Raw genomic sequence first — 8,636 nt, 5'->3', positions numbered from 1 at the left:
CAAAAGAAGCTTTGAAGAGCACAATTAAGCATGAAAGTTACCACATATTAAATTATATATCTAGTAAAAAGGAGTCATTAGCTCAAAAAATGGGCTGTTTATGTTTTCAGGTTTGCCTAAGGCCATAACCTAATAAACCAGTCATTAACCAGTCATCCCAGTATTTCTGGGATGCTGCTGTTAAAAGCTGGCAGCCTGGTGTCAAAGCTTAGGAACTGCAGAAAAAATGAAACCAATAAACCCCACTGCACTGTGTCTAGCCCAGAGAAACAAACAAATGTTCAGAAAGGTGAAACCCCTGCTCTGAGGCACCGTGAGCTCCATCACTGATCAAGACACCTGATTTCCACTCTTTGCACTGGATTTGCAAAACATGAGATTTCAAGTCCAAGCAGCACCAAGACCAGTAGCCAGGAGAGCCCATTCCAGACATGGGAAGCTCTCCTAGGATGTGTCCTGGCACAGCCAATGCCCAGGAGAACCCACATCACCAGAACTACCCTGTCTATTTGAAAGTTTCTGCTGACACCTGCTCAGGTCCCTGTTGTTCCTCACCTTGGATGCAGCTCCCTCTCTCCTGAGGCCACACTTGAGCCACTCAACAGCCATCTATGTGGAGAGTTAACACCACAAAAGCTTCCTTCAGGCATTTCTTAGCAACTGGTAATAAAAGGAAAAAAAAAAAACAACAGACCATTTGGCCAGCCAGTTCTCTCCCATATTTACTTTCCTTGTCACAGTTTGAAGAGCTGAGGTTGTAGAAACAAAAACTTGCACACAACAGCCCTCTCCAAGTCTGGAAAGAGCAGAAGCAGGGCAGATGGTGTCCACTCACTGTGGTCAGAACTGCAGAATACAGGAGAGATTACAGAGGGATTACAGTGACTTGTGCAGGGCAAAGTTTTTGAAGTGACAACACAAACAGGTGCACAAACCTCACCTCCATACAAGCAAGTGGACATCTGACAATGCAATGTCAGAAAATAACCCACTTCTTCACCAAAACAAATACAGTGCACTGGGTAACACCGTAAATCTGAAGAACTAGATAAATGAAGCAAACTTTTTCAAAGGACATAACTACAGAGTAGTTCAAAACAGAAGACAAGCAATCCAGTAAACTGAAAAAAAAAATCTGTTCATCTCTCAGCCAGCATCTTTCCCAGCAGGCTCAGCTAAGCTCCTCAGTTTGGCCTTACCATGGGCAAGGGACCATGCATGAGCTCCCAAAACTTAGAAAGAAGAAATGCCCACCCATGTACATACTGTAACTCTAAGAGCAGCCCCAAAAGCAGAGAGAGACCCCAGGGACAGTCTGCTGAAGCTCAGTCTCCAGCTTTGGTTGGGGGTGCCCAGGGACCCAGCTCCATCCCCAGTGGCTGCTCCACACACACCCTGGGAGGGCTCAGCTGCTCCCTTCCTTGGCAAATAATTTTTTTTAGCCTCTCTCCTCTCACTGGCCGATTTCTCCTCCTCACCTGCTTCCTGTGGCAAAATGCAAAAGTGTAGAAACTGTTTCATCACAGCGGCCCCAAGCTGTGCTGGGCCCTTTGCTGTTTGCTCCCTGGGGAGCTGCTAATGGTTTGATCTGACACAAAGTTCTGGCACTTAAAATAAATAGCATAAACACAGCACTCCCCAGGATGGTCTAAAAGCAAAATGAGAGATTTGTTTCATTTAAGGAAGCTTTTCCTCATGTATATTTAATACTTTTTTAACTAACCAGTTGTTTGGATGATTTTTTTTTTTTAATGAAAAGAAAAAATAATTTCCTCCTTAAGTGTTCTTCTGATTAAGGTCCACATTAAAAGAAAAAAAATAAGCTGGATCCTGTTTCAGTAGAGACAATGCAATGGCAAAAACTCCCAAAGACTGCAATTACCAATAGAACAGGGTCTGTGTGTGAATTTTGGGAGTAGGTTTTTCTGGAATCTATTTACCAAATATTGCAGCAAAAAGTTCAGGTTTTTTCCCTATTTTCTACTTTTCTTACAGTAACATTTAAAGCACAACCTCAGATGGTTTTGTTAATGTTTTTTTTTAAAAAAATCTACTGTGTCATGTAAGTCATATTCATGATTCCTGATTCTTTGCATAAATGTTGGATTTTTTTTTTCCTTATTATTCCTACAAAAAGAACATGTCTTGATTTCAGCAGCAGTTGCCTAGACTTCAGATTAAATATAGCGGTCATTGACTTTCCCTGAGACTCAGACACTTCTGAAAATAAGCTTTTTGGCACCTACTAAGGAACACACTGAACATCTCCTTTAGTTACAAGCCCTCAAAATAAAAAGAACTTATAAAGTTCTTACATGTATCTATAAGAATTTGATCTGAGGTTTTATGTAACTCTCGTTATAAATATACAGGGGGCTGGTCCTGCTCTCCCTGAAGTTGTAATATCTTCAGTGCAAGCAGTGGTGGTATCACAGTGGACAAATAAATACAAGTGGACAACTACGATATTAATTAAACATAAGAATCAAATTATTCAACAGTTTCACCTGTATTTGTACAGCAGAGGTCATTAAAAGGGCACCAGAGGTACATCCTACACTGGATACTGAGTGCCAGCAGCTCTGAGCTTCCCCAGCACACACAGCTCTGCCCTTCAGTCAAAGTTCTTAATATTTAAAATGACCTTTCCAAATTTATTTTGGTTTTAATATGTCAGAAAATCTTTCCCACTTAAGTGAGCAGATTTTCCAGTGAACTCCAGCACTTAACCCTGCAGCGTTTTACTATTTCAAGATTAGAGCATGAGTTTCAAAATTTGTCCTGAAGAACAAATATCTGCATGAAGTTATGATGACGATGTACTGAGCCTAAGAGTCATCCTGGAATAGAAAACAGTCCAAGCAAAAATATTTGGATGTGGACAGAAATTTTCCCAGAAGTTCAGGAGTAATTGACTCTCTTCTAAGGCTACAAATAATTCTAAGACTGGGCTCCTGAGGCTGACTTATTGTATAATCTGTCAAAACTGAAAATTCTGTCACAAATGGTCACAAATGGTTTATATTATACCTTTTACAAATCTGACTTGTTCCAAAGATGACTTTCTGGGGGGGCTAGTCCTGAAACATTTTTACCTCTGAGCAGGTAGACACAGACAAGTACAAATGCAAGCAGACTCTGTGAGGTTTTCAACATTTACCTTCACAAGGGACTATGACAGATTTGCATTATTTCTTATTAAAAGTATTTTGTTTGCTATTAAAACCCCCAGCAGAAGGGTTTTATTACCACAGCTGAGCACAAGATGGAAATCCTTTTCCATAAGATGTCACCTGACTAGGAAAAATACTCATAAAAACCCAAACAGCCTTTTCCCAGGAAAGTGTTCTAGAAGTAAAGTATGGTTTTCCATCCCATCAGCAGCCAGTTTGGGAAACTTCATCCATTTTATGTTCTTTCTCCATCCAGGGAAAAAATATTAGAAAGAACTTCAAAAAAGATGGGGAAGGTCCTCAGCCTCCCCCCTTGCAGCCTATTGTGCCTGGCATCATGGCAACAGGAGCTGAAGAGAAGTTGGGGGGCTGCACCCTCCTGACTTTCCTCTCTTGCCCCAGGACACAGCTCCCCAGATGCATCAGAGGGGTTTGACCTTACAGAAAGTGTCAGGATCCTTTTACCCAGGTGGATGATAGCCAAAGTGTCATCAATTTCATTTTATCTAACTGAAGTTTAACTTCAGTTTGATCAAAACCCAAGTCTTTTCCTGAGATGTTCTGCCTCTTCAAGGAGGACAGTTTTCCTCAGAAATAAATCTGATGAAATCCCAAGCTGGCTCTTGTTGTACAGCAGCAGCTCAGACACACCAAGCAGAGAAAAGCACCACCAACATGCATTCATTGTTTGATTTTAAAGTGCAAAGGATGAAGTAAACTCTTTCTCTATATCATAACAGGTTTGGTTGGGGGTTTTTTGAGTGAAAAAGCCTTCTGAGGAATGGTTGCAGCCAACCAAAGCCTGGCATGGCAGAGCCCAGGCAGCTCAGTGGGACTCTAACCTGCAGCACTGTAACCCACACTAACAAAACACTGGCCTGGGATCTAAAAATGCTAAATGTCATTTATTTTTGTTATTGCTTGTTTACAAAAATGTGCAGAGACTTGCACTCAGATGCCACCGGACACAGACAGAAGTAAAAGGCCATTCTTGTCCCCAGGGGCAAGAGAAGGGTTGGTGAGCAGACAGGAGCTGTGTCCCTTCCCCACATCCAGAGCTGCGGAGGCTGCGGTGCTCAGGACCCTGACTCACACTCCTGCCAAGCTCAGGCCACTTGCTGTTGAACAAATTATCACTATGAAAGAAAGGAAAGAATAAACTTCTATGTTCCTAACAGTCTGATCAGGTTTTCCACCCTGAATCAAACTGATACAGCAAGGAGGGAGTTACATTTAAAGAGAGACACTTGCATCTGTTTTTCTGATTATAGTAGTTGCACGTTTTACTTTAAACATCAATGGGTTGCAACTGCTATTCAAATGATATGGTAATTGCTACTTAATACTGAAATTTCCCTTAAGCAACAAAGGAAAGGATTAGCACATGGCTCTGTATTTTCTTTTGTCTTCTTTTCATTTTAACAAAACCATTTTAATAAAACATGGTGGAAAACTCTTTGATCATTCATGAACAACACCTGTATCTTTTAATATTTTATTGCTGCCAAGTTACAGAATATTTTAATCCGCTTGTGTAACTATTATGACAACAAATTCTAACTAAAATAGCCTATATCTGAAACACTGAATTAACTTCATCCTCACAAGGCCTCTTCATGACAAAAATAACATATACACAGGCTATACAGAGAGTTATGCAAGGGAACTGAGGTACCAGAAAGAGTTTATAATTATTTTCAGATTTAGATGAAGCTAATTAAGTGGATGCCTTCACAGAGCCTGTCTTTTGTTCAGTCCCACTCAAGAGTGAATCCTACCCATTTCTAGCAGTATATAGCAGAGTCAGTGCAAACAAGAATCAGACCACAATCAAATCACAGCATGAATTTTCCCCACTGAAACTCTGACAAGTACAATCACAGCTGTGTTTCACCTGCTCACACTACTGGTCCCTCAATCCCTGTCCAGCTCTGCACCTTTTTATGCATGTCTAAAGAAGGCAACTTTTTAGTGAATTTTAATGGTAAACTTCACCATTAAAGTTAAAGAAGAAGTTAAAGTTGTAAGTGATATACAAAGACAGCCTTACTAGTCTCCCAAAAAAACAATTACTTTTACAGAAGACAGATTAAAAATACTTTACAGACTTTGAATGTTACTGCAAATTATTGAAATGGTAGAGAAATATCAGCAACTGCATATCACTGCCTCTTACATACCTTACAGGGACCTATCAAAGATGAGTTTCAAGAGGGCTGTCATTCTTTTCCATTGACTCTGTTTTGACAGAATCCTTGACATCCCCTCCATATGCTTTAATTCCAACATTCCCTCTCAGCATGGATATCCAGCATCTGCTGAGGAAAGTAAAGGCACATTACAAGAAAAATATTTTTTAAATAATCACATGCAGATACATTGACAGAACTTCCTAGTAAAACAGTCTTTCTAAAGAGGATGACACAGCATTTCTACTTTGATGTCATAACTTCCCAGTGTTTGAACAGTGGGAAACTATCAAGTCTTGACCAAATCACACACTTTCCTGTGTTTGAAATTAATTAATAAACTAGAACACTGAACTCAGCCACTGGGTTCTTATGTTCCTCAAGCATGTAGCATCTGTGCTATGCAGGCTCAGACAAGAAATGCACACAGAGTAATTAAACAAAGCAGCTCCTCTCTAAATAACTAGTTTTAGCACATCACCCAAGATGGACAGCAATGCCTACATTATGCAAGGGCACAAATCCTGATTTTACTCACATGCTCCTCCAGCTCTACTGTCTTTACTGGATTGTTTTCTCACAAAAGTAAAGAGGACAACATTGCTTCAAAACATCCCCCCTGCATTCATCACATTAAACCCAACACAACAGGGTTGGCTACAACATATCCGTGCAAGAGCTCTGATAACCATACTTGCACTTTTGGTTTTGTGAGTCCCACATGAATATTTATACCCATTTCCAGGATATGTCCCCTGGTTTGCATAGGGCACAAGTTGTCAGCAGCTGAAAGCCATTAGCATCTGACAGCTGCTAAAATAGCCTGTTGGAAACAAATAGGTGGTCCCAGCCATTGTCTAGCAGGCAGGTGATTAGGGCTTCAGTACAAGCTGCATCTTCTTTGGCAGCTGCACAGACAAGGAGGGCCCTTCTTCCACTGCCCAGACCTGCCTGGTCGAGGGGAGATTTAATTATTATCACTACAGAAAGGGTAGTTGGTACAAGTGGAAGACCTGACAGAAACAGATAGTGGGCAAACAGAGGACACAGCTCCCAGCCGATGAAGTAATTACAATCCAAATAAGAGTGCAGGAGCTGGCTGGGAGCAGCAGATGTTGCTGTCCATCAGTATCTCCATGTAAAGCATATGTTCAAAGGGCTCTGAGAAAAAAAGGCAGCAGAACGTTGTTTGCAAAGCTACAGAATGCTTTGGGCTGGATGCTCAGGGAGAAAACTGCAGCTCTCACAGGGACAATCCAGGGGATCTCTCAGGAGAAAGACATCCAGTGCCTGGGGCAGGACTGCATGAACAGATTCCAGGAGGGACCAGAGAGGGAGAGATACCTCAGCCTTCAATCTACCACAGCCCTCCCCTCCCAAACCTGCTTCAGGGATCCAATTCTCATGTAGGGAGAGTGGGAATGGGCTGATGGATGTAATGGTGCTTGGAGGAAGAGAAAGATGAAACTTGTGCCCGGGGCAAGCAGAGCCAATGAACTTCCACCTCAAGTCATGGGAAGGTGGTAAAAGTCCTACTCACATTTAACATCTCTAGATGGAAAAGGCTGCACACGTGGCAAGTAAAAGATGCATGAACTTTTGATCCTGTCATGGTATCTTGCTTTCTCAAACCAAAATAAACCCATGTGTTGGACAGACATGAAATGAGGTGGTCAAATACAACAGAAGAAAGAGTGCAAGACAGCCCTTCTGAAACGCTGGTTTTCACACTACACTAATAAACACAATTATTCCACCACAGGATATTTCATAAGTTATTTTTTAAAAAAAATTGATGCAAAAGCAGGAAATGTCAACATGTGCACATTGCTTCCTTTCAAACCATTTTCTTGGCAACCGCCCTATCTGTTCTACCTCAACCTTTCTTCCAAAATTTCTTCCAGAATTAATATTTATCTTAATAAATCTAACATTTAAAGGCTTTCTGAAATTACTTCACCTACACAGCATCACCTTCTCGACTGGCAATGCTGTTTCACCACATACTTTAAGCACTCCTTCTTCTATTCAGAATCGGTGTGAATAATTACACTGTAAATAAATTTATGCATCAGTTAAAAAAAAAAATCCATATTCAATAGCAACATAAATTTGGTTTGTAGATTCCCATTCAGCACTCTGTCACATTATAAACAACAATGTACATGTACAGCTTCACTGTCTTTGATGCAAAGCCAGAATCAGACCTTTTCAACATTTTCCTATTAAGGATAAATTACAAAACAAACCAAGCATGCTAGAGCTGGACTTGATGGGAATGGTGTCCAGGTGTTAGGATTTCTTTGTTTAATCCTGATACAGCCTTTCAAATATTGCAGCCTTTTCTCTGATAACATATTACATATAAAGTCTCAGAATCAGGGTTTGTTGGTTTTGTTTGTTTGTTTCGTTTCGTTTTGTTTTGGGGTTTTTTTCAGTAAAAGCATCATTTTTACAGAATGTCCACCAGAAGAGAGAATCAGTTTTTTTGGTTTTGTCTGGGTTTAAAAAAAAAAAAAGAGATGTCAGGACAGATGATTGTTACCACGTGTTACATTTTGGAAGCTAGTTTTTTATTTCACTTCACCCCTTCCCAGCTGTACCACCTCTGTAAGAAAGAAGACAAGGGGACAATCCAGGAGGATCCTGACCTTAGCCCACAGAGCTGTTTGCAGCCATTTTTTTTCAGGCCATTTGTACTGCCAGAAGTGAATCCTCCTGGCAGACACATCCCTAGGTCAGCAGCTGGAAGGGTGGGCAAGAGGAGGAGGAGGCTCTGGAGGCTGAATTTCCCCTCCTCACAGCAGCTCAACCTCTGAGCACACAGGGAATCTGGCCTTGATCTCCCAGATTTTTTCCCATGTTCTGTGTACATAGTAACCAATATAAGCACAATCATGGTGAATGTTTGTGCAAATGATTAGCTCGGAATCTCCTAGGTACTTTATATATCCTTGTTACTATTTTTATTTCACTTGTATTTTTTGATATGGGGAGTATGGAAATAAAGCCCACTTCCCTTGGAGCAAATGCACAACATGGCTCTAATGCACAAACCTCAAAATTAATAAGAACAGGAATCATTTATGCTTACAATCATCAGTTAAAAACTAACCTTAATTAGCCAGTCCCAGGGCTTACAAATGTTCATTGCTGCATGTTTGTGCTGTGTATTTTTAAAACATGCACTGTTTAAAATATACATAATTAATATTAACAAAGAGCTGTAGTTCTCAGAGCAAGTGTCTGAAACAAGCACTGCCTTCTGTCTGGT

At 40.7% G+C, this 8,636-nt stretch overlaps 1 long non-coding RNA gene across 1 annotated transcript in view; it reads right to left on the bottom strand.

Annotated features, from left to right (window-relative positions):
• Positions 1–5,492, bottom strand: part of LOC139803685 (uncharacterized) — a 33,929-nt gene extending 28,437 nt beyond the window's left edge. The window contains exon 1 of the long non-coding RNA XR_011729118.1: positions 5,354–5,492. This is a non-coding gene — a long non-coding RNA (uncharacterized lncRNA). The remainder of the gene's footprint in view (positions 1–5,353) is intronic.
• Between the last annotated feature and the right edge of the window lie 3,144 nt (positions 5,493–8,636).

The sequence above is a fragment of the Heliangelus exortis genome, chromosome 16, assembly GCF_036169615.1.
Source record: "Heliangelus exortis chromosome 16, bHelExo1.hap1, whole genome shotgun sequence".
NCBI lineage: Eukaryota > Metazoa > Chordata > Aves > Apodiformes > Trochilidae > Heliangelus > Heliangelus exortis.
This window is presented reverse-complemented; position numbering and strand designations above follow the sequence as displayed.